Genomic DNA, 24,147 nt, shown 5'->3' with positions numbered 1-24,147 from the left:
CTGTGCTGCTGTGGCAGTCATTGCCTGAGTGTGTTTAGAGACAGCCCATCCTTGGGCATCCTTTGGGGACCCCCTGTTCCCCCAGCGCTGTGCCCTTGGAGCTGGCAGTGGGTCAGCTGGTGACTGCAGCGCTCATCGATCCCCGGGGCACAGCCAACCCCCAGGGTGCCCAGGAGGGTTTCTGTGGTGTTCGCTGCCCTGGGGTCGGGGTGTGCCTGGCCCAAGGAAAGGCAGTTTGTCCTTTGCAGAGTGGAGGGGACCAGGACACCTGCACCCACAGCCCAGCAGAGAGGTGTCCTTCCCAGGAGTCCTGGCCAAGAGCAGGGGCTGGGCTCATGCCCATGTGCGAGGAGGGGACGTGGGTTGGGAGGGATCATGGGGATCATCTCAGTGCTCCCTGGGGATGTGGAAAACCCTGCAGGAGGTGGGTGGGTTTGGGTGGTTCCCAGAGCAGGCGGTGGTCAGGGCCCTGGGGCCCTGGGAGGAGCAGCAGTGTGTGGGGAGGCCTGGGGATTCAGGGCTGCTCCTGGGGCACTTTTCTGGGGAGGAGTGGGTCCCCTGTGCAGGGCCAGGCACAGTGTCTGTGTGGGCATGGGCAAGTGGGCTGCTGGGGTGGGAGGAGGTGCCAAGGGCTGTGGGGTGTGACTGTCCCAGCAGGATCAGAGCTGGGCATCCCCCAGCCGAGCCCAGCGCAGCCCACGGGGAGAGGAGGGACCCAAGCACTGTCCCAGGACAGCCCGGAGAGGGGAGAGGGCTCACACCCCAGTGCCTGGGACTTGGCCCCAGGCAGCGGACCCCACACAGTGGTAGCAATGGGGCTCTGTGCTCTCCTAACCAGTCCTGTGTCTGTTTGAAGGTGCTGCCGAGCTGAGGCTGAAGGCTGGAGGCAGTCGCTGTGCTGGGAGAGTGGAGGTGAAACACCAGGGTCAGTGGGGGACGGTGTGTGGTTATGGCTTTGCCTTGGAAAATGCTGCTGTGGTTTGTAAGCAGCTGGACTGTGGATCTGCTCTCCAGTTTTTTTGGTACGCACATTTTGGGCGAGGATCTGGCCCGATTTGGCTGAGCGCTCTTGAGTGTCAAGGCACCGAGCCTGCCCTGTCTGAGTGCAGTCATGCTGGCTGGGGAAAAAATCTCTGCAGTCATGGTCAGGACGCTGGAGTGAATTGTTCAGGTAAGGATTCAGTCAATCCCTCCCGTTTGGGGTCGGGGCTGGGATCAGGGCGTTAACTGGGATGTGCCCTGAAGGAGAAATGTGTGGGTACCAGTGCAGGCCCTGACGTGGCTCCTCTTGCTGCCAAGCTGGGACTGTTGCTGCTGATGTCCCTGCAGGGGACAAGGGGCTCAGCCACCCTCAGGCGGTGCCTCGGACTGGAAGATGAATCCCTCACCCGGCCCCACAGGGTCTTTTGGTCTCCATCAATCTCCGCCTGTTCTGCCAGGACCCATCGGGCAGTGCTGAGGGTCCCCATGCCCTAGACACCAGGGATGACTTGCTCGGCACCCCACAGCTGGGCAATGGCACGAGATGGCCAGGGTCATTCCCCTCGGGTCATTCCCCTCACAGACAGGAGTGCCTCGGCTGAACCAAAGGGGCTTTTCAGAGGGGAGAAGAGCAGGGCCTGGAGCAGAGGAGCAGGGCAGCGGGTAGGACCTTGCACCCTGTGCCCAGGGCCCCCTGCTGGCTGCTTTCCAGCCACTCCTGCCTGCCCCTGGCTCCCCACGCTGCCCTGTGCCACAGGGCTTTGCCAGCGCTTACTGACCCTCCTCTGCACCTGCTTTTGCAGTGAGAGCTGGTGTTGGCCCAGGGCTTCCCGTGGGTCTCCTGCTCCTCTGCCCGGTCCCTGACCTGCTCCGTGTGCACCCCCAGCAGCATGCTGTGGCCCTGCCTGGGGACACCCCTCCCCGGGCATACGTCAGAGGGGGCAGCTGGCCCAGACACCGACCCAGTTACAGCTGCACCATTTCTGTGCCTGGGACGTGTCTCCCCTCCCAGACACCTCAACACCCCAGGACAGCCCTGGGAACAGGGCGCATTTCGGGCTGCTCCGAGGTGCTTCCCCAGCCTGGCCCTGAGCTCCACAGGGGCTGAGCAGGCTGCAGGAGCCGTGAGCACCTGGGCCCATTTTCCTGGACCAGGTGCTGCTGTGCCAGGGGACCCTGTGGCAGGCAGTGCCGGGCCTCTGGGGAAGCATCCTTTCTCTGAGCAGTGCCTGTGGCTGTGGTTCCGGGATAGACACAAGCCCTGGAGCACTGTGCAGGTGTGAGAGGAGGTGAGGGAGGCCCTGAAGGGTTTGTGTCATCAGCACCCACTGACAGCTGCTGCCGGGATGTTCACGGGGCATTTTGGATGTGGCTGCCTTGGACACGATGTGGGATGTGGGTATGTAACTGCCAGAAGCCTCTGGGAACTGCCTGCCATTGGTGTTTTTTTCCAGGATTTGTGCAGCTGGCTGGAGGGGACAGCCCCTGCTCAGGACGTGTGGAGATCAGAGATGGAGGCCAGTGGAGAACAGTCTGTGACTCACACTTTGATCTCAAAGCTGCCAACGTTATCTGCAGGGAGCTGCAGTGCGGCAGAGCCCTGTCCGTGTCCGGGGCAGCTCACTTTGGAGAGGGGGTCGGTCCCATCTGGGACAGAGAGCTGCAGTGTGTGGGGAATGAATCGCTCCTCTCCTCCTGCCCCTGGAGGTCCCTCAGCAACCAGACCTGCACCCATGCGAACGACGCTGGTGTCACCTGCACACGTGAGCATTCAGGGAGGAGGTGTGAAATGCCTGCTGTGAGCTGTGCGCTGTGGGGTATGGGAGTGGGGAAGTGACCGTGCTGAGCATGGTGTGAGTACAGGAGGCGTGGAGTTGTCTGTAATCTTCCAGTGATGCAGGCAAAGGAGATGGGATTGCGTCTCTGTGGCATTTCCCTCTTTGGCTACTGGAGGTGCAAGAGCACAAAGCCATCCTCTCTAATTGCCCTCTCTCTGCTTTGCAATATTTGCAGGCTTCAGGCTGGTGAATGGCAGCACGGCGTGCTCAGGGCGAGTGGAGATGCAGGTGCAGGGGACCTGGGGGACCCTCTGTGACTCTCGCTGGGACGTCTCCGACGCCCACGTTCTCTGTCATCAGCTCAACTGTGGATTTGCTGAGTCTGTTCCTGGAGGAGGGCATTTTGGGAGAGGAATGGGCCCTGTCTGGAAAGAGCGCTTCCACTGCGAGGGGACCGAATCCCATTTGGGGCAGTGCCCTGTGACTGTCCTGGGGGCCTCCCAATGCTCACAGGACAATGATGCTGGTGTTTTCTGCTCAGGTGAGTGCAGGGAAAACGCAGGATTAGCCAAACTTGCCCCTTGTGCGTGACACAGCAAGCCAACAAAGCAGGGAAGCCCAAGGCAACAAGAACGTGTATTTCTTCCTGGAGCAACCCTGGCTTTCCACGGAGGGATTCAAAGGGCTTTGCCTGCTCAGGAAGACCACTTTGCATTGTGAGAGGAGGACCGAGCAGGGAGGAAGTATCTCTGCCCCCCCGGGGCAGGTGGTTCAGGCGCCAAGGGCCGCCATCAGGCCTGGCCTCCTCTGCGCTCCTCCTGCGGCACAGGCACGGGACGGGGCTGCGGGGCACACCTCCACTCACTGTGGCTGCAGAGGACCCTCTGCTCCCTCCTGCAGCACACAGACCCATCCCAGACCTGCAGAGAGCCCTGCAGAGAGACCCTAATGCCACCGCCTGCAGGGAGTGCCCTGGGTTCGCCCAGCAGGAGCAATCCCTAGGGCTGAGCAGCAGAGCAGGGCTGGGATTTGCCCTGGCTTCTTGCAGCATATACCCCAAACTCAATGTGTCTTTTCAGAAAGGCCCCCCTCCCTCTGCTTCCTGCCAAAGACACAAGCTCCCAGTCCCCCCGATCCATAGGGATGCAGAAGGGCAGAGACATGTGGGCTCTTCCCCAGCTATCTCAGCACGTGCCAGCCGCAGGGTGGAGATGGGAGCAAGGCTTGTGCTCGTCCTGTCCATCGCCCAGGCCATTGGCTAGGCCACTGCTTCCTCCTGCTGGAGCTGCTCCATATGCGCCATTTAGGACATATGTGGTAGCTCTGGGATTTGCCTGGACCTCCCATGCTTTCTCATCTCTGCACCTTCCTGAGCAATGACAGCGTATGGCTGAGCAAGGTTTAGTGGCTGGAGAAAATAAAAAATGCCTTGGAAAACTCCCATCCCTGAGCTCCTCACTGTGAGCTGGCTACAGATGGGTGAGCTCCAGGGAGTCCAAGGACATCAGAAATGGGAGACACATGGCAGGGTGCAGGGCTGCCTGGTTTCGCAGAGGGTGCAGGGCATTTCCCCTGTCTCTGGGCAGGGCCCTTGGGATCCCTGCGGCTGGTGGACGGAGGGAGCCGGTGTGACGGGCGAGTGGAGATGGTCCTGCACGGGGCATGGGGCAGAGTCCTGGATGACGAGTGGGACGTGAACGATGCCAGCGTGGTGTGCCGGCAGCTCCAGTGCGGAGAGGCAGAGCGAGCCTACAACCCGCCAAAGCCTGAGGGAGGGACGGGCCCCATGGAGCTGAGAAAGGTCCAGTGTGGAGGGAAGGAGACTCACCTGACCCTCTGCAACATCTCCCTGCCTGAGGCAGCGCCAGCAGGAACTGCTGAGGACGTGGGGGTGGTTTGCTCAGGTGAGTCACTCTGACAGTCCCTGCTGAGCTGTGCTCCCCAGGGCCGCGAGACCCTGACAGCCGGGGTTTCTCCGGGCTGCAGGGAGCCGGCGGGTCCGGCTGGTGAACGGGACAGGGCGCTGTGCCGGGAGAGTGGAGATCTACTACCAGGGCACCTGGGGGACCATCTGCAACGACTCCTGGGACCTGTCCGACGCCACCGTTGTTTGCCACCAGCTGGACTGCGGGGTGGCTGTGGAGGTGGTCGGCTCTGCTCGTTACGGGGAAGGCTCCGGGCAGATCTGGCTGGACGACGTGAACTGCTCTGGGGATGAAGCTGCTCTCTGGGACTGCCCTGCCGCGACCTGGGGACAGCACAACTGCCCCCACAAAAAGGACGCAGGAGTTGTCTGCTCAGGTGTGTGCTGGGAGCGGTGGTGGGAGCCTGGTGCGTGTGGAGGTAGGGATGAGGGGAGAGCAGGGCATGGCCGGGACTGTCCCTGGCTGTCCCAAGCCCCCTTCCTGCCCCCGTCCTAGGGACACCCATGCACAGTCCCCACCGGCCTTTACTCAGGGTTACAGAGAGAGAACAGCCATGCGCAGGGGCTAGAGGAGAGGGCACTGCTGCACCTCAGCGACTGCTCTCTGCTCCCTTGCTGAAACGGTGACTTGCTGGCAGTGCCCTCTGCCTGTCTGAGTTCTGGGGTGTCCAGAAGGGTCTCTGCTTCCTGGAGTAACTCTCCTGCCCTCGGCTGCCAAAGAACAGCCAGAGGGATTGCCAGGGATGCCTGCGGTTTCTCTCTCCGCACCCCAGAACCAGCTTGTTCCCCCACTTTGTGCCTTTCCTTCCAGAGTTTGTGGCCCTGAGACTGGAGAACAGCAATGGCTGCTCTGGGCGCCTGCAGGTTTTCTACAACGGGACGTGGGGAAGTGTTTGCTCCAACTCAATGACTCTCGCCACCGTGTCCCTGGTGTGCAAAGAGCTGGGCTGTGGAGATGAAGGCTCCATTGAAAGAGTCCAGCAGTACGGCAACGTGTCTGGCCCCACGTGGCTGGATCGTGTTGAATGTGGGAAGAGGAACAGTTCCTTTTGGCAGTGCCCCTCTTCTCCCTGGAACCCGCAGTCATGTAATGACCAACAAGAAGAGACCCACATCACCTGCAATGGTAATGCTGGAGCCACCTGGGCACAAAGCTCACACCAAGTCTTGCTCCCTGTTCAGCAAGGTGCAATGCCGAGAAAGAGCTTGGTAGTGACACGAGCAAGATTTCAGCTCTCAGGGTGACCCATGTTCATCAGCAATAGCTGTCCTCAGCTCCCTGCATAGCCCAAGGAGGGGCAGAGGCACCTGCAGGCAGGGTCTCCTCCCCCTCATTTTGGACACCTCTCGGAGGTGCCTGTTGCTCTTTATTTTCAATAGAGAGCACCAGGACCACCAGCTTTTAGCTTGGAAAGCCTGGGCAGAGCATCCTGCTCATGGCTGTGGTTTGCTGAGGGAATGGGAAGAGTGACACGGGTCCTGCTGGCTGTGGGTTGTTTGGAAAACAGGCACTGCCCTGGGCACTTGCCAGCACTCTGGCTCAGGAAAGCCTCCCCTCTGGGAGCATCCGTCTGCTCCTCTGCTAACCATGGACCCTTTGGGGGTGAGCCTTGAGTGCCGTGCTGGTATACACTGAATTACTGGGGGTTTCGGCTGCTGTGCATGATCAAGGAGGCACTGGGAGGTTGAAGCAGATTGTGGGGCAGGGTGTCCTCAGGCCTCTGCCCGTGGGACTCCTGCAGCTCCCTGGGTGCATCCCCTGGGCTGCCGGTGCTGTCCTCCCTGTGTCCCAGAGCAGAGGCCCTGGGTGCTGTCACAGGGACCCAGACGGGGGCAGTTCAGAGGGGACTTGTAGGGTACGTCCGCTGACACACACACCCACAGACATCTCTGTTTCTCTCTGCTCTGCAGCTCCACCCAGGACGACAATGTCACCTCCCCGAGCAGGTAACCTCTCCTCCTCCCTGGGGGTTGATCTCCCCAGGCCAGGCTGTGAGCTGCAGCCTGAGGGAAGGGGCTCTGTGCTGGGGTGCGAAGCCCTGGAGAGGAGGCCCTGGGGTGGGAACAGGTAGCTTTGGGGAGGGCTGTGATTCCGCCAGCAGTGTGGGAGCTGCCCCGTGACCCACCTCTGTGTCTCCACCCCCCTGCTGCCATGTGTCGGGGTAAGGAGTGGGGTGTCCCTGGGTCCCCACCTCCCCCAGGCCAGGAGCTGCCTCCTTCATGTCCCTGCCTGTGCAGATCTGCCCCGGGGCCATGAGAAGGATAGCAGGAGAATCTCAGTGCCTGTCATCATCTGCATCATCCTGGGGGCCCTGCTGTGCCTGATCCTGGCCCTGCTGGTGGGGCAAGTGAGAAGTGCCAGAGCTCAGCGCAGAGGTGGGTCCTTCCCCATCGGTCCCAGGTGGGTGACGCCTCTTGGCAGCCCTGCGGGTTCTATGGGGTGTCCGTGAGGGGCAGAGACAGAGGTGCAATGGGGGTGCTGCCTCCTGCCCTGTTCTTGCCCCTTCACTGTCTGGCTGGGGACAGCAGCAAGCAGGGTGGAGAGAGTCCAAACGCAGTAGGAGATGGTGACGGGGGAGGATAGAAACAGCAGTGAGGGGCTGGGGGAGACGGGAGCAGCGGGAGACCTTTGAGGATGCTGCTGGCCCCACTCTGGTCAGAGCTGGAGGGGAGGCCGTGGGGCAGGAGTGGTGCCGGGAGGCACGCAGGGCAGGGGGTCTCTGTGTGATGGTGTCTGGTCCCTGGGCTTCTCCCTGCATCCATCCCTTCCCACCCATGCCAGGAGCCATCTGGCAGAGAACGGGAAGTTCACCAGGGAGAGGAGCTGCGGGAGCTGCTCCAGGGTCCGAGGAGGGAGTGACTCAGGGTGAAAAGGGGCATGGGGCTGTCTCTGAAGGGAGAGCGTGAGGATGCCATTGCCCCAGACCATATGCACAGGGATGCTGTTGTCAGCAGGGATGTGGCCAAGATGAGTGGACAGAGCAGTGGGGCCAGGCCGTGGGGTGTGTCCTGGGCTGGCCCAGGCAGAAGGGATGGGTGAGCACATTGGGGTCCAGTCTCCTGTCTCCATGTCCCTGTGCTGACCTTGCCTCTGTCCCCAGGCTCCAGGAGGGCTCTGGAGTCCTTCTCTGAGGCCGTGTACCAGGAGATTGACTACAGCCTGACGTGGGAGAAACAGGCGAAGTTTGGTCGCTCAGCTCAGTGTGGGTCGCTGCTGGGAGGGAGCACATCTGCAGGGCCCTTTCCCTCAGCCCTGACCCAGGACAGCACCTCGGCAGCTCCCAGGCCAGTGGTCCCCGCAGCGCTGGGGCCATGGGGTCTGCGGGGAGAGCAGCCCAGTGCTGGGCTCAGGAGAGGAGCTTCCTCCCCACCAGCTCTGCCCATCGCAGCCAGGGGCACAGCTCCTCCCTGCTTGTCCTGCTGCACCCCCGGGGTTGTACCTGGTGGGTGAGGGAAGGGGCCGTCCTAGGGCAGCTCTGAAAGGCCCTTTGAGATGGGGTTTGTCCCATGGGAGCAGGGCAAGCCCCAAGCCCTCCTCCCCGTGCAGTCCCTGCTGTGTAGGTCCCCCTTCCCAACAGCCCTGGCCATGAGCAGGGTCAGCAGAGTTCACCCCGATAACACCCGCTGCTCCTCTCCGCAGGCTCCTCTTCAGAGGGGTCCCTGACCAAGCTGCACCCCGACCCTGGGGACAGTGAGGAGAAGGACGGTGCTGGGTCAGCCCCAGGTAATGGAGGGGGAGGCAGAGGAAGGGTCGATCTCTCCTCCCCATCGCTGTGTAATGGACAGCAGTGTCACTGAGTATCACTGTCGCGGTGGGGAGGAATCGCCCTTGTGTGTGACTCCAGAGCTGTCCTGAGCGGGCGAGGGTTGGATATGCCCCTTGGATCTGGGTACCTGCAGCCCTGTGCCCTGAGGGGTCGCATGGGGACTTCCCATGCTCGACCCATCCCTGCCTCCAGCAGGTCCCGAATTCGCCCCGAGGAGCCGTGCCTCCAAGCCCCAACATCTCCTCAGGCACACGGGGAGCCTTCACAGCCAGCTCCAGGGCAGAGCCCGACACTGCCAGCCTTGTGGCTGGGCGAGAGGGATCCCCACTGCTGCACGCACACTCCTGTACACAAGGGGAGGTGGGCAGAACACAGGGTCTCCTGTAGTCCTGCCAGCACCAGCATCTCAGCCCCTTGGTCGGGCACCTCCTTCCTTCCTCCGCTCTGCGGGAGGGCTCTTCTCATTGCCAACAGCTCCCCTCTCCTTTCAGATGTCCCCATCCTGCCCAGAGGTGACCCAGCAGATGACTATGATGATGCCAAGGAAGTCTCTGAGCCCAGGGAGGATTTTGTTCCTGGGCAGCAAGACTGGGAAGCACCCAGGGAAGCAGAGGAGGGAGACGGGCCCGGGGAGGCACACAGAGGTGAGTGGGAAATGCAGTGCTGCCGGCTCCTGGGGTGCCGTCCCCAGTGCCCAGAGTGTCACTGCGTACTGAGAGCCTGACCTCTTGGGACGGGGAGGGATCCTGTCCAAGGTGTTTTCCTGGTGGGGAAAGTGGGGAGGGATAACGGGCTGGATGTCTCAGGGGCAGTGAGGGGAGGGGTTGGAAGGGGATATGCAGCGCAGGAGGGGCACCCACATGGGGAAAACTGCAATGCAGTGTCCTTGCTGCTTCCAGGGTGGAGCCTGCACTCGCAAGGAAGTGACAGGGCCCCCGGAGCCAAGAGAGCCACCCCATCCCCGCCCTCCATGGACACGGGGTATGATGATGCTGAAGAGGCAGCTCTGGCACATCCCCATGAGGACACCAAGGCTGAGAGACAGGGTCCTGGTGCCAAACGGTCCTTGAGCCCAGGGCCAGGGGAGCCCACCGCTGCCGTGCAGTTGGGTGCACCGAGGACAGAAGAGAGGCCTGTGCAGCTGGGAGAGCCGTGAGCGCCAGAGAGCGCTCTCCCTTCTCCCACTGGCAGCAGAAACAGCTGGGCCTTTCCTCTATTTTTATTCCCATACTTTTACACCGTGCATTGGTATTTGTTCTTACTAAACCCTTTGGAGGTTTGATCCAGAGCTGGTGCCTCCCTCCCCAGGTGGCGGGAGTGTCCCCAAGGCTGATCAGGGAGAGAAAAGCACCAAGAACCAGCAGTGGGGAAGGGGCACGTCTTGGGAACAGCGGGCTCTGAGACAGGCTGTGTGCCTGCCAGTGCACATGGTCCCTGGAGTGCGATAACAGTGAATAGGCCAGCTGGAGGATATTCCTGCTGGCAGAGACATTTCCATCCTGCAACCCACACACAGAGTTTCCACCCAAAATGGGTCTCTCTACAGGGTCCCGTAATGCCCCTCTGGGCAGGGAGGGCCAGTCTCCTCCCCCACCAGAGTGCCCCCACTTGCTCTTTTCCCTGGGGCTCTACCAGGGTCACCCTGGTCCCAAGGCATGGAGGCCACCACAGAGCTGCAGTGACAGGGTTATCTCTGGGCTGTGGCCCCACAGACGTGAGTCCGGAGGTGACAGCAGGGCCCTGAACACCCCAGCCATACCCAGAGGGGTTCATCACCCAGGGATCACCTGCCCATAGCAGCTGGGAGGCAGCTCTGCTTCCCGCTGCCCTGGCACATGGTACAGAGCAGCTTGTTTGGGCACCCAGAGCTGGGATTTCCCCTCCTCTGGCTCCGCAGGGACTCCTGTTTCCAGGGGCTGCTCCTCACACCCACAGCCCTCGTGGATCCTCAAGCACACCTGGCACAGCCTGAGCTGGCTCCTTCCTGGCAGGGGCTGTGAGGCACCAGGGCCCTGGGCAGCCCTGGGACCCCCGTCCTCCTGCTCCCATCCACCCCACCCCTCTGCCCTCCCGCTGCTGGGCTGCAAGGGCAGAAGAAGGAGCTGCCTCGCCTGGGGCGCCAGTTTGGGTTTGTGGAGGGGGAGATCTGTGTGTAGGGTGCAGGGGGACAGGAGCAGGCAGTGATGGGAAGAGATGTTTCCTTTTGCAGTGCATGGGGCCATGCGACTGCCCTCAGCTCTCCCTGCCCAGCAGCCAGAGCACAGCTCACCTCTTCCCCGCAGCCTGCACCATCAGGCTGGGAGACAAAATCAAATGCGTCTGCCAGGGTCTGGTGCCTGTCTTGGGGAGGCAGAGGATAACTCCCCCAGTCCCGGTGCTGCCCAGCGCTGCCTCTGCTTCGTAAGAGGGTTTCAGCTCTGGGTCCCTGGAGGGACATGTCTCCTCTCCCCCAGCAGCCAAGCCACCACCCAGCAGTGGGGGTTGTGTGTGTCCTGGTCCCAGTGGCTGGGCTCCCCACTGGGAACAGCCACAGCTTAGCTGCCTGCAAAAAGCAGGATCCTACCCTGGAGGAGAGGAGGCAGCCGGCAGCTGTCACCAGCACCCTCTCCCATGGTAGCACTTCCCCAGGCATTGCTGGGAGCTCCTCCAGCCTTGAGCCCTGCACTGACCCTCCATGGGCAGCAGCACATCCCGGGGCTGGGGACATCCCAGCTCCTCTCCAGGCTGGAGCACTGGTGTTGGGGACCTTGCAGGAGGGCTGGACCATGTGTGCAGAGCTGGGAAGGGATCGCAGGAGGGGACTGGATGTAGGCAGTGTAGGCGTGAGGGAAAAGTCCCAGTGCTGCTCAGCGAGGGGTCTCAGGCATCTCTGTCCCAGGCTGCGTGTGGCAGGGCAGGGGGACCCCAGGGTGCAGAGGGGCTCTTGCTCTGGGGCAGACACTTCTGGGCTGGAGCACCTGCTCTGCAGGGACCTGGTTGTGTGCCAGGTGCCTCTCACCAGCCTCTTCTGCCCTGGAGACTTAGACCTCAGGGCCAAAGTGCAGAGTAAGCAAGAGCCAGACCCCGCTCCTTCCCCTCGGCCGTCCCAGATCAGCTGCTGTCCCAATGGGAGCTGCACAGGGGCTTGGTTGGCACTCAGTGACCATGTCCAGCCCTCAGCTACACTGCAGGAGAGCTGGGCTGCGCCAGCCCCACTTATGGTCTGCCCTGCCCTCCTGCCCGGATCTGGCCCTACATGCACTGCTCTCTGCTGGGGAACACAGATGGTGTCACCAGAACGTCCCCAGGGTGGTGGGGCAGGGCTGGGGCAACCCTGGGGGCCCTCGGGGTGCTGGGGCTCAGACTCCACCTCCAGCCCCGGGACCTGGAGCCTCCCTGCTGGCAGCCCCTGCCCTGAGGCAGCCCCTGCCCTGAGACAGCCCCCTCCATCCCCAGCCCCCTGCCCATTTCTCTCTGTGGGAAATGCAGGGCTGGAGCCTGAGCCCAGTGGAAGCAGGGGTTTCCCATGGGGATGGGGGTTGTGTTTCCAGCAGCCGTGTTCATTACCTATCTCCACGAGGTCTCACTCTGGGAATGCTCTTCTCCTGTGGGCTTTCCACATTTGGAGTGGAGAAGGACAGGGGCTTTCTCCTTGGGCTCAGGGGAAGCTCAGGAGGAAGATGACAGCTTTGGAGCACTCCGAGCTGGCAGTGCATCCATAGAGCTGTTGCCGGGCTGCAGGGTGGCCCTGTAGCTCAGGGATTCGAGCACCGCCTCTGTAAACCAGGGGATGGGAGCACAAACCTCCCCAGGACCTGGGCACTGGATCCTGGTTTGCTCGTCCCTATGGCACCAAGCAGGAGCTTCTGTGGTGAGCTCACCTGCTGTTCACAGCCATGCTGGGGCGAGCACAAAACTGCCTTCCCAAGGGCTAGGGCTGCCAGCTCTGCTCAGCCCCACGGCCCATCTGCTGTGGGACAAGCACCTGTTCAGCCAGCTCTGGGGCTGATGGAACTGCTAAAAGAATTGTCATGGGCAGATGGATTTGGGCAAGTCATGGTCAGTCCCTCTGATGCAGACACCTTCCTCTGAGAAAGCCCCCCATGTCCCCTCTCCTACTCAACAGAGCCTCTGCCCTGACAGCCATGGAGTCCAGAGCACAAGCTGCCTCCTCTGCAGCCAGACCTCTGGCTGAGGAGAGGGACATCTCTCTTTCCACGGGTCCATTTCATGCTGCCCGACAGGGGGGCTGAGAGTGACTGCCCTGCAATATCGCTGTCTGCAAGGTGGCCTGCCCAACTGGGTAAAGGTGAAGACTTTCCTGAGTGCCTGTCTGTCTCTCTCTGCTTGCCTCTTTTGGCAGCAGGATCGTGATATTGCTCCTTGTTTTCCCTCCTGCCCATGCTGCTCCTGTTCTTCTCTTGGGCTTTCAAGGGTTGGGAGGTTTCAGGTGCAGTTCAGACACCAATGCTGCAAGTTGTGCAACAGAGAGCCTGCATGGGAGTGAGATTGCCCCAGCCCCCTTCAAACCTGCGTGGCTCCAGGAAATCCAGTCCATGGTGTTGGGAAATGAACTGACCCACCCTGAAGGAGAGACCCTCTGTAGGACATTTGACTGTTTCCCTGTGGTGTCCTGCCAGACTTTGAGCTGCCCTCCAGAAAGGCTCATCTGTCTCATAGCATCTCTCTGATATCCGAGAGAAGCATGAAGAAGCTGCAGAGATGTTAAGAGTACAGAGATGGTGGTGGGAGGCTGTACAGGGGCAGCTGAAAAGAGCCCTGTGTGTCCTTGGCTAGAAGGGGAGTGTGGAGACCTCCCTCAGGTGCTCTGAGAAAGGGAGAGAAGTTTGGAGATCTGCACTTCATAACTGGACTCCTCTGCTCTCAGCAGTGACTGGTTTCTTTTTAGGGTGACATCATCCTCCAGCTCAGAGAGGTGCGAGCATGGGACAGCTGGTACCAAGGCTAATCGGCAGACTAGCTTTCCTCACTCTGCACCAAGTGACAGTGAATCCTTTTGACAGAAATAGCGAGTGTCAGAGCTATTCACCCCCATTCCCAAGTCCCTCCTGCTGTACAGCAGGACGGACTCCTCCAGAGCCCAGGGGCAGAGGTCCCTGCTCCTCACGACACCCTCTGCCAGCACAAACAAGAGCTCAAGCAAGGTGCCTGCCCAGTGATCCTCCCAATAAAGAGAGGCAATGTGGTGCTTTTAATGAGAAATGGAACTTTTTCCCCCCTTGAGAGGTCTCTCCTAACTTGTCAATGTCTTTTCCTCCTTGGACAGTCCTCAAAGTCCAGAGGACGCAAATGTCCAATAGCAGCTCCCTCAACGAGTTCCTCCTCCTGATGTTTGCAGACGCATGGGAGCTGCAGCTCTTGCACTTCTTGCTCTTCCTGGGCATCTACCTGGCTGCACTCATGGGCAATGGCCTCATCATCACAGCCATAGCCTTTGACTACTACCTCCACACCTCCATGTACCTCTTCCTCCTCAACCTCTCCCTTGCTGACCTTGGCTCCATCTCCACCACTGTCCCCAAATCTATGGCCAATTCCCTCTGGAACACCAGGGCCATTTCCTACTCAAGATGTGCTGCCCAAGTCTTTCTGTTTGTCTTTCTGATAATAGCAGAGGGTTCTCTTCTCGCTGTCGTGGCTTATGACTGCTGTATTGCCATCTGCAAACCCCTGCACTATGGAACCCTCCCGGGCAGCAGAGCTTGTGTCAAAATGGCAGCACCTGCCTGGGGCAGTGGTTTTCTCAATGCTGTGCTGCACGCTAGTAACACCTTTCAGTACCACTCTGCCAAGGCAATGCCATTGGGCAGTTCTTCTGTGAAGTCCCCCAGATCCTCAAGCTTTCCTGCTCGAACTCCTACCTCAGGGAAGCTGGGGTTAGTTTGGTTAGTGCCTGTTTGGGCTTTGGGTGGGTGTCCCCTCACCCAACCAGCCAGGAGATCAAGGGAAGTGATTATCCCCCTCTTCTTGGTATTCATTAGACCACGTATACATTGTCCAGATGTAGGGTTTCAGGTACGTATCTACAAACAGCCCCGATAAATTCTATTCCTCACATTTTGTTTCATTTTTTTCTCCTTTTCCCCTTTACTAAGTATATCTCTTTTACCATCCTGCCACACAGTCAGCCCACCCCTCTTTACCCTTTCCGCACTGGCACTGCTTTGAGGTTCTTTTGACACAAAGGAGCTTCAGTCCAGAGGGCCCTTGAGAAACTTAGGGGATTTGGACAACAAGCACCTCATGAAGATTTCCAAAGAGAAGTGGCAAGTCCTGTGCCTTGGGAGGAATAACCACACCCACAGGGGAGGCTAAAGGACCTGGGCCTCTTTAGCCTGCAGAAAGGGAGGCTATGGGCAGTATAGTAGTAGCCTATGACTGCTTGAAGGGTGGTTTCTGAGATGATGGAGGGTTTCTTGGTAGTGGGAAGCAGCACGAGAAGGGGAAAGAGTCACAGTCTGTAGCTTGAGAGGTTCAGACAGGATGTTAGATAAAAGACATGTCACTTGAAGGGTTGTGCTGTGGTGACAGGTGACCCAAAGGAAGTCTGGGGTGAGCCCATGGCTTTGTGTGTAAAGGACCTGCAAGAATGGAGAGACATCAGTAACGGTGGGGAGATCCAGGGGTGAGAGCAAGGTGGGGAAGCAGGTTGGGTGTCTACAGGCTACACGGAAAAAGGCCCAGGTTTGGGACAGTGTAGGACAGTTTGTGGTTGAGACAGCCAAGGGCACTGCCAAGGCTGAAAGCCTCTGATAGAACTGACGTCTTTGTCCTCTTGGCTATGGCTGCTGTCTCTGCCACTGAGGCCTACCAGAAGATGCCATATCCTTACAGCACTGGGGCCTTGTTGCCTTCTCGTCCCCAGAGAGCCCAGGAGGTGCCGTATCGTTGTCCTGCACTCGGGATTGCACACCCCCACCCTCACACTGCCCCCAGAAAGAGCCCTGAGCTAAGCGAGAGGGAAAGGATCACCATAGCCAGGGGCTGGGTATCAGTGCTTGGCAGATCTACCTGATAAAACACATCAAGGTTTCCTTGGCATCAGAGCCACCTGCACATTTCCTTTGCCCACCTGTAATCAGTGCCTTCAGCTTCCTGCTCTAATTAGCCCCTGGGGAGGCTTTGTTGGTAATGGCCCGCAGTGGGACCCATTAACATGCCAAGGAACTTGCCACAAGGAATGTTGAAATGTTTTTGACAGAGAGATAGAAGAGGATAGAGAAAAACATAGCTAAGGAGTTCACTAATGAGACAATTAGACTCCTGAAAAACGAGGCAAGTTTCAACTCCCCAAAGCTCAAAGCAGCAACTAGAGAGATGAGAGGTTTCTGAGTGAATTAAAAGTAAGGGGAGGAAGAAAAGTGGGACACGAGAGAAAGTTCATATGTCCAAAAAGTCTAATGCAAAGATGACTTCAGAAACGATCAATGTAGTCAGAGTATGGGGAAATATGTGAAAGATTAGCGAGATTAAAACCACAGCATAAGACAGAGCAGTAGTAATGCAAGTTCAGCAGCAGATCAATAGTTCTTCTCCTGAGATTCATTCCCTTCCTCAAAATTTCCATTATTTCATCAAAGGAAAACACTGACAGTTCATTAAAATTAGTCAATCATTTCAGCTGATAAAAACATGTTAAAATATTTTTTAATTTTTTTTTTAAGTTCCTCACCTTTTCAGGCAGAGCTCAGCTATCTAACCACAGGCATCCAGCGGCACTTTGAGAGGTCCTGGTGTATCTGAGGTCCCTGCCTGGGCCTGGCAGCTCTCACAGAGGACCGGCGGGAGACTGGAGCCCCTCAGAGCTACAGATGGGGGCTAGGCAGAAGGCACCAAGGCAACTACACTGGCACCAGACCTCTGTGATCTTGTGACTGCATCCCACCCCAGTTCTGAAAATAATTGTCCTTAAAAAGACCACACACACAAAACATCCCCAGCAAAATAAGACCAGCATATAAAAACAAAAACAAAAAAAAAAAGAACAAGCAGGACGATAGGAATACAAAGAGTGTTAAAAGCTGAAAACTGTAAAAAACTGTTTCTTTGATTTAGTTTCTTTTTTATTTCTTTCTTTCACTCTTACCCTGTGCCTGAAGCTAATCCCTACCCCTCATGGCTTGCCTTCAAAGCCAGACCTGGCTCTAGCCCTCACCCCCACCCACACCAAAACCCCAAGGCCACAAATCAAGCCCATTCCCAAAACCCTCAGCAGAAACACAAAGCCCAGCACTCAGCCATCACCCAAAAGATTTCCCTAAGACCACAAACTGCAAAGCCCAAACCCTCCACTGATGCCTGAAGCCTAAGCCCCTTGTGCCTAAGCCCACGACATTGTCCCATGTGCATCTAATGAGCTGGGGACTGAGTCAGGAGGGCTGAGAGTTTGCACAGAACAGGGTTTGACCCTCAAGGCAAGTCATCTTGGTGTCAGTACTCCACGAAGGGAGGATACATTACCTGCTTTGGGAAAGGGAGAGCCAAACATCAGAGTGTTTCGCTTGTCTTCAGCCAGGACTTTTATGTCCCATTTTGAAAGCCTATTCTGGGTGCCCAAGAACTCCCCCTGGGATGTCAGGGACATCCAATTCAAGGCCAGAGTCAGAAACCTGCTTCTGTCTCTTGGGAGGTCTCAGGGACAGAGCCTCTTTCTCCTGGTTCTGCTGTCAGTGGGATAGGCATTGCATTGGGGGAAGCACCATCCCTTTTTGGAGTTCCATTTTTTTTATTTTTGGAGATACCCTTTTTGTGATCAGTGGTGCAAAGCCTATTTGGAGGCCTGTACCTACCGGTGTACCCCAGGGGTCAGTACTGGGTCCAACCTTGTTCAGCTTATTCATCAATGACCTGGATGAAGGAACAGAGTGCACCCTCAGCAAGTTTGCTGATGATACAAAACTGGGAGGAGGGGCTGATACACCAGAGAGCTGTGCTGCCATTCAGAGGGACCTGGACAGGTTGGAGAGGTGGGCGGAGAGGAACCTCCTGAAGTTCAACAAAGGCAAGTGCAGGGTCCTGCACCTAGGCAGGAAGAACCCCATGCACCAGGACAGGCTGGGGGCTGACCTGCTGGAAAGCAGCTCTGCGGAGAAGGACCTGGGAGTGCTGGTGGACACCAAGTTAAGCATGAGGCAGCAATGTGCCCTTGTGGCCAAGAAGGCCAATGGTATCCTGGGTGCATCAGGAAGAGTGTTGCCAGCAGGTGGAGGGAGGTGATCCTTCCCCTCTACTCAGCCCTGGTGAGGCCACACCTGGAGTACTGTGTCCAGTTCTAGGCTCCCCAGTGCAAGAGAGACATGGAGTTACTGGAGGGAGTCCAGTGTAGGGCTACAAAGGTGATTAGCGGACTGGAGCATCTCTCCTATGAGGAAAAACTGAGAGAGCTGGGCCTGTTTAGCCTAGAGAAGAGAAGGCTGAGGGTGGAATCTTATCAATGTGTATAAATATCTGAAGGGAGGGTATAAAGAGGATGGGGCCAGACTCTTTTCAGTGGTGCCCAGCAATAGGACGAGAGGCAACGGACACAAACTGAAACACAGGAAGTTCCATCTGAACATGAGGAAAAACTTCTTTCCTGTGAGGGTGACTGAGAACTGGAAGAGGTTGCCCAGAGAGGCTGTGGAGTCTCCATCCTTGGAGATATTCAAAAGCCATCCAGACAGGGTCCTGTGCAATATGCTCTAGATGACCCTGCTTGAGCAGGGGGGGTTGGACTAGATGATCTCCAGAGGCCCCTTCCAACCTTGGCTATTCTGTGAACCTGTGATAATAGTGTCCGTGGCCCATTTTACAGATTCAGCAGAGTGGCCGCCTATTAGGACATTGTCTATGTACTGTACATCATTGACTTCTTGTGGTAATTTTAGTGGTCGCAGCTCCTTAGCCAATAGCGCATGAGCAATGTAGGACTTTGTTTAAATTTGTGGCAAATGAGTAAACGTACTTTGGAGTCCCTGCCAGGTGAAAGCAAATCTCTTCCTATCTGCCTCAGGTATTAGGTGGATAAAAAAATATATCCTTCAGATCTATAGTCGCCATCAATGGAAAGTGGCATTCATTAAGACAACTACCTATATCTGTTATACTGGGAACAGCTGCAGTAAAGGGTTCGCTGGCAGCAGTCAGGGCTCTATAATCTATCATTAGCTGCCACTTGCCATGAGGTTTCTTTACAGGCCATCCAGGAGAATTATAAGGGGAAAGAGATCTGATCATGATTCCCAGTTCCTCCAGCTGCTTTATTAATTCATTTAACAGGATGGATGGCATCAGGTCACTGGTACTGTGGAATATTAACCAGCTTGCTGCACAGGGGAGCAGCCATCTGAAACAAGCTCACAGTTAGGAGTGCATCAATGTGGGGTAAACTGTGGGCAAAAGGGCTGTTATTTTTCCCATTTTCCCCACGAGTTGCAGCTGGTGAGCAGCTTCAAAGGCTGTTTGGGTGAGCTGATGTATTTGTACCTTCCGGCTGGGAAGTTTGGTCTGTACCAACCCTATGGGTCGCTTCAGTTACTGGGCAAGAACTTGATCATTCTGAAGAGTTCGGTCTTATCAGGTGTTGGTGAGCAGTTGCTGGTAAAACTGCAAGGATAGCAGACCTTATTCTTTCTGTCCTGGATTATGTGTCATCCGTGTTGCTCTCACCCTATTGCTTTTGGCTCCAAATCATGGGAGAATGCTCAGCACAATTACTTGAAGGAGAAACCTTGTTGGAATAGTTTTAGCAATCAAGTGCAGAAACACCCGGCAGCCGCCAAGCAGGCAGGAGCAGCAGAACGTCTCTGCTATCGCTGTGTGGCTTTCTGCAGCTTTGCAAAGAAGCTCTAGGGACTCTTACACCAGAGATTTTGGGGTCCCAAAGGTGCAGGAGAATGCTGGCCAATGCTTCCTCCACTTCCCTGGTGAAGAACAATCTCTGCCCTGAGGCAGAGGAGGCCAGGACTCCATGGAGGGTGAAGGCCAAGGAGCGAAGGACCTCTTTCTCCTGAAACTGAGCAACCCTGATTGGTAACCAGGGCGCCTCATACAAACCTCTCTTCAACAATGGAGCGCTGCCCATGGAGGACAGCATCCCAAGAAGCAGCTCTCAGCTACCCATCCAAATCCCAGTGACCAATAAATCAGTGTGTTTGAATGCAGTTCTTCTGGAAATAACGTTCTGGAGAAAGATTCAGAAACAAGATCGCCTCGTCCACGTTCCTTCCCTGCAGAGTGTCCAGCAGAGACGCTCCGAGCAGCAATTCTCTCCACTGCCTATGACAGAAACCTGAAGAGACAAGCCCAGCTGCAGAGAGCTGCAGTGCAGTGAGATGACTCCTTCCCGTCATGCCCAGACCTCCATCACCTCGCTCCAAGGTGACCCCAAACACCTGCATGAGACCATGATCCAGGAGAGATCACGCCACATCTCATCCCTTTCTCCTCAGTCTTCTCCAAAACATGTCTCCATGTCTTCCACGAACCCCCAAGTGACCTACTTGGCCCTGCCCACCCCACACCTCTCATGGAAGTGAGAGAAAGAGTGGGTTCCCTCACAGCCACTTCTCGGTGGACCTGGTGATGTCTTCAAAGGCAGATCCCAAGTGCTTTGCCTTCAGCTCCCTCACTACCTTAGCCAGCACCAGCACGCTCTCAGTAACCATCTCCAAACTGGTAATGTCCTCCTGGCCCCTCAGCAGCAGCTCCAGAACAGCCTCCCTGTGCTTTCGCAGCTGCAAAGCAAAAGACGTGCACGAGCTTCTCCCTATTCATGCTTCTAATGTCTGCTCTTTACATTGCTGCCAGGGGTTAAAGTTGCTAGAAACATGTCCAGAGAATATCTCAGTCCAGAGATCCACATTTTGCACCAAATTTCCCCTTTCCAACCCTCCTGATGTCAGAGAAAGGGGTATGGCTTTAGGAAACACCCACCTTTGCCTTTGCTAGTCTATCCAGGCTCTTTAAGCCCTGTGCAGCTCTCCACCAGGATCTTTCTAGTAAGGGGCCATGGTTAGAGGGGAGAAAAGTTCACCTCACCTTCTTGGGTGCTCCCTTGACCATGTTGCCCAGGCCCTCACTGCCATCTGCCCCACAGTGATGATTCGGTCGTGTGATTTCTCCACTAAGGCACGTTAAGAGTGACTTAAGGAGCTTCCTCTCCTTTCATCAGTGGGTCCTTCATCAGCTACAATAAAGCAATACATCCACTAGCATCAAGATGCAGTTCAGGAGATCTGCCAAGGTCGATTTAGCTCAGAAGCATGTCCTAGCTGGGGTCAGGGGGTAGCCTTGGAAAGGGGACACTGACCAAACACCCATCCGGGGTTCCTCCCCCAGCAGGACCAGTGACAAGGACCATGACAGACTAGATTTGACCACTGAGGAAGATCAGGACAGACTAGTTCAGAGGGGCAATAACACCCCTGGCAGCAGCTCAGGGAAGGACTCAGCAGGCAGGGGAGGTGCAGCTCCCGAGAAGCTCCGTACAAAGGAGGATCCATTCAAGTCTCTACAGCAACGCTTTCTTCTGGGATCTTCCCACAGGAGGAGACATCCTAAGAAGCAGGTTCTTAGTAAACCCCCTCTGAACTCTTTCTTCCCCTCAATGGAAAGCCTGGCCAAAAAAAAAAAAAAAAAAAAAAAACCCTCCAGTCACAGAAGTTTGGGGAAAATGTCTTTTGCAGAGCTAAAAAAGCTCAGCTACCTTGGGAGGTGTTTGTTCGCTCATCCTAAATTCCACCAAGGGAGAGGCAAGCTACCCCTGAAATGATGCTTCATAGCCTTCAAGCCTGTAAAGCTAACAGAAAACTGGTGTTTTCATCCTTTGTCATGCCCCAAGCTCACTGACAGCAGGAGAAAACTCAGGGTCCCTAGACTTCCTCGATGCTAGATGCCCAAGACAGTCCCTAGTAGCTCTTCTAACCAGCATTTTGTGAAGAATGACTTGCAGGCAACAGCCAGCACTGATTTTCTCCTATCCCTGAGGAGCAGGGATGTGGGCAGAGCACAACACTATGAGGAAGCCACCCAATGGGGCTCCCCAGCTGCTGGAACAGATTTTAAGGGCAGGAATGACCATGCTGCAGCCAAGTCTCCAGTTGCGAGCGCCTTGAACCAACCACTCCTACTTTCTCATGTGTGACCAAACGTGTCAGTTTTGGCCTTGCTGAAACAACCAGGTCCCCAGGTCCCCGTGCCCTGGGCTGCACCAGTTACCCCAGCCACAGAGCCAGGCCACGGCCTTCCCTATCTCGAGGGACCTGGCCAGTGCACTGTCTCTCCCGGCCACTTTTCTCAGTGGGGTTAGTTGAGGGAAAGGAAGGACACTCAGCAGGCAAAGAACCTGCACCACCTCAAAGACAGCATGGGTGATCTATAGAGAAATTTGACCAAGAACTACCTGTTAAAACACGAGCTTTTCCCACCAGCCTGGTCCCCCCATCTGCCCGGGCGGCTTTTACTGTCTGCAGTTCTCACTTCTGCGACAGCCTTGAGAGCCAGGAGCAGCAAACCCAGGATTCAGTCCTGTGGCTGTTGTTTTCTGCTGCCCTTAATTTCTCTGCTAAGTGCTTCAGGACCTGAAACCCATGGATTCTTCTCCCTGGTCTCCTCCACAGCTCCACCGTGATGCTGCAAGGGAATAGACGTGAGCCCGTATCCTCTGATGCCCTCACTAGAGGCCAAACATTCGCCTTGTCTGCAACGGGGCTTATGATGCCTGGTTTGCGGCAGATGCACAAGCACACAATCTGGGAACACTCATGCTTTCCAGGGGAAGAACAACCTGTACATACCTGCTCATGGGCAGACATTTCTGGAGGAGGCTGTTGATAAGAGGCTGTTGGTGAAAGTGGGCTAGGAGAAACACCACATGAAACGGGAAGAGCCTGAGAATGTTCTGCTGCGTGACACGTCAGATGCATGCGGATGTGAAGGATATTCAGGATTTTTGGCATCTGAAAGGAAGAAGATGAGAAAGAATGGCTTGGCGCATCCTTTCCCCAACCTTCTACAGGGCCTAAACAAGATCGTTCAGCACTGGGCAAGGCCTGCTCCCTTGATATGTCACCAAGTTCTAATCTTCACCCCTTCCACCCTGTCTGAGCCCTGGCTCATGTCTGGTGGTGAGTTTGTTCTAGGCATTCACATGCGCACACACACACACACACACACACGGACATGCAGACTCATATCATGGTATCTTCTCCTTTCACAGTGCCTTCTGCTCCCACCCTGCTTTTTAGGGTTCGGTTACCTTCACTGAACTTTGCATCTGGGGGGTTCAATCTCCCACACAGGCACCTGATCTCATCCATCTTTGACTCCACGTTCATGGTCTTGGCTGGAACCAGGAGAAAAGGGGAGACACATTTATGGTAACCGAACCTCCGGCCCCAGATATTGCTAAAGGAGGACCCAAGTGAGGGCAGTGAAGGCCACGGTGAAGCCCAAGACCAGGACCATCTCCTCGAAGCTGGCAGCCATCAGCTCTGCCTTGAGAAAGGCTGCCATGAGCCAGCCCAGGGCATCCAGGAAAGATGTGTGCAGAGACCAAAACCAGAAAGGATGACTGAGGCTGGGCATCACATGAAGATGTACCAGAGTGCAGGGCATGCTGTGGTGGGATCCCACCTGAGAGATGGGCTTAGAAGGGCCAGTGGGGACCTGTATGTGCAGAGCAGCCACTGTGTGAACCGTTTGAAGGGCTGAGGGCTGAAAGATGAGCCTGGGTCAGGGGGAATCAAGCCTCAGAGCACATTGCAGAGAGCAGACCCTCCAGGAGCCCAATGGACATGACCTCAGCACCTGCTTTAGACGAAGGAAACTTCCTCTTCCCTCTGGGGAAGAAGCTTCCCACTTGGAAGCAAGTAACTTCCCCAGGTGCTGACCGGAAAGACACCCCACAGGCCCTGGCCAGAGAGCAAGTCTGGCACGGCTGCAATGGGAAAGGTGTGCATGGGAAGGGCATGGAGCAAGGCGCAATTAGGTGGGATTTACCTTGGCTGACACATCGATGCACATGGAAACAGAAATAGAGTCAATGAGCCGGGATATGGGGAAGGGCTGGGAACTGGACATCCAGGACAACCCATTCCTCGGGGGGTCTTTAGAAAGAGACTGGCCATCTCAGGAAGCCCCAGCTCAGAGAAGCTGGAGGCACCTGGCCGTTCTCTGCCCCTGCACACGCCAAGCTCCCGTCTGCCAGCTGCCTCTGTAGAGCAGCAGGACATTTGCCACGATATGTCCCTCCATGCAGGCCAGCGGCTGCTTCTTGGGGGCACACAGGGAGATCCTGCTGGAGATTCGCATCACAGCGGTGACTTGTGCTCGCCAGTTTCCTCTGCTGGACTTTCTGCATCACTGGAGAAGACCTGAGACATCAGCCTGATGTCCCCGGACACATCACCCATCTCCCAGGCCGGGGCTCTCAGACAGGAAAGGGCAGAGCCTCTATCATGCTCATCACTGGGGGTCTTACCACCAACTTAAGGGGTTTGGGATCAGGCATCTACTGATGTAGAAGTGAAAGCGAGGCGGAAGAAAAACCAGCAACGAATCCCTGGATTATTTACCTTCCCTTGTTTGGAAGTCACAGGCTGTTGGACTTTGCTCAAGGTAGCAGCAAACTCTTTGACCGTGTCCAAGGCCAGGTGGAAGTGACTCTTGGCAGAGCAGGAGACGACAGAAATCATTCCCTGCAATGTAGAAGAAACAG

At 56.7% G+C, this 24,147-nt stretch overlaps 1 pseudogene; it reads left to right on the top strand.

The window, feature by feature from the left end:
- LOC136993989 (antigen WC1.1-like) overlaps window positions 1-24,147 on the top strand; it is a 291,297-nt pseudogene that overhangs the window by 226,007 nt on the left and 41,143 nt on the right.

Source organism: Apteryx mantelli, chromosome 23, assembly GCF_036417845.1.
Source record: "Apteryx mantelli isolate bAptMan1 chromosome 23, bAptMan1.hap1, whole genome shotgun sequence".
In the NCBI taxonomy this organism is placed as follows: Eukaryota; Metazoa; Chordata; class Aves; order Apterygiformes; family Apterygidae; genus Apteryx; species Apteryx mantelli.
The sequence above is the reverse complement of the archived record's forward strand: the minus strand, read 5'-3'. Positions and strand labels throughout refer to the sequence as shown.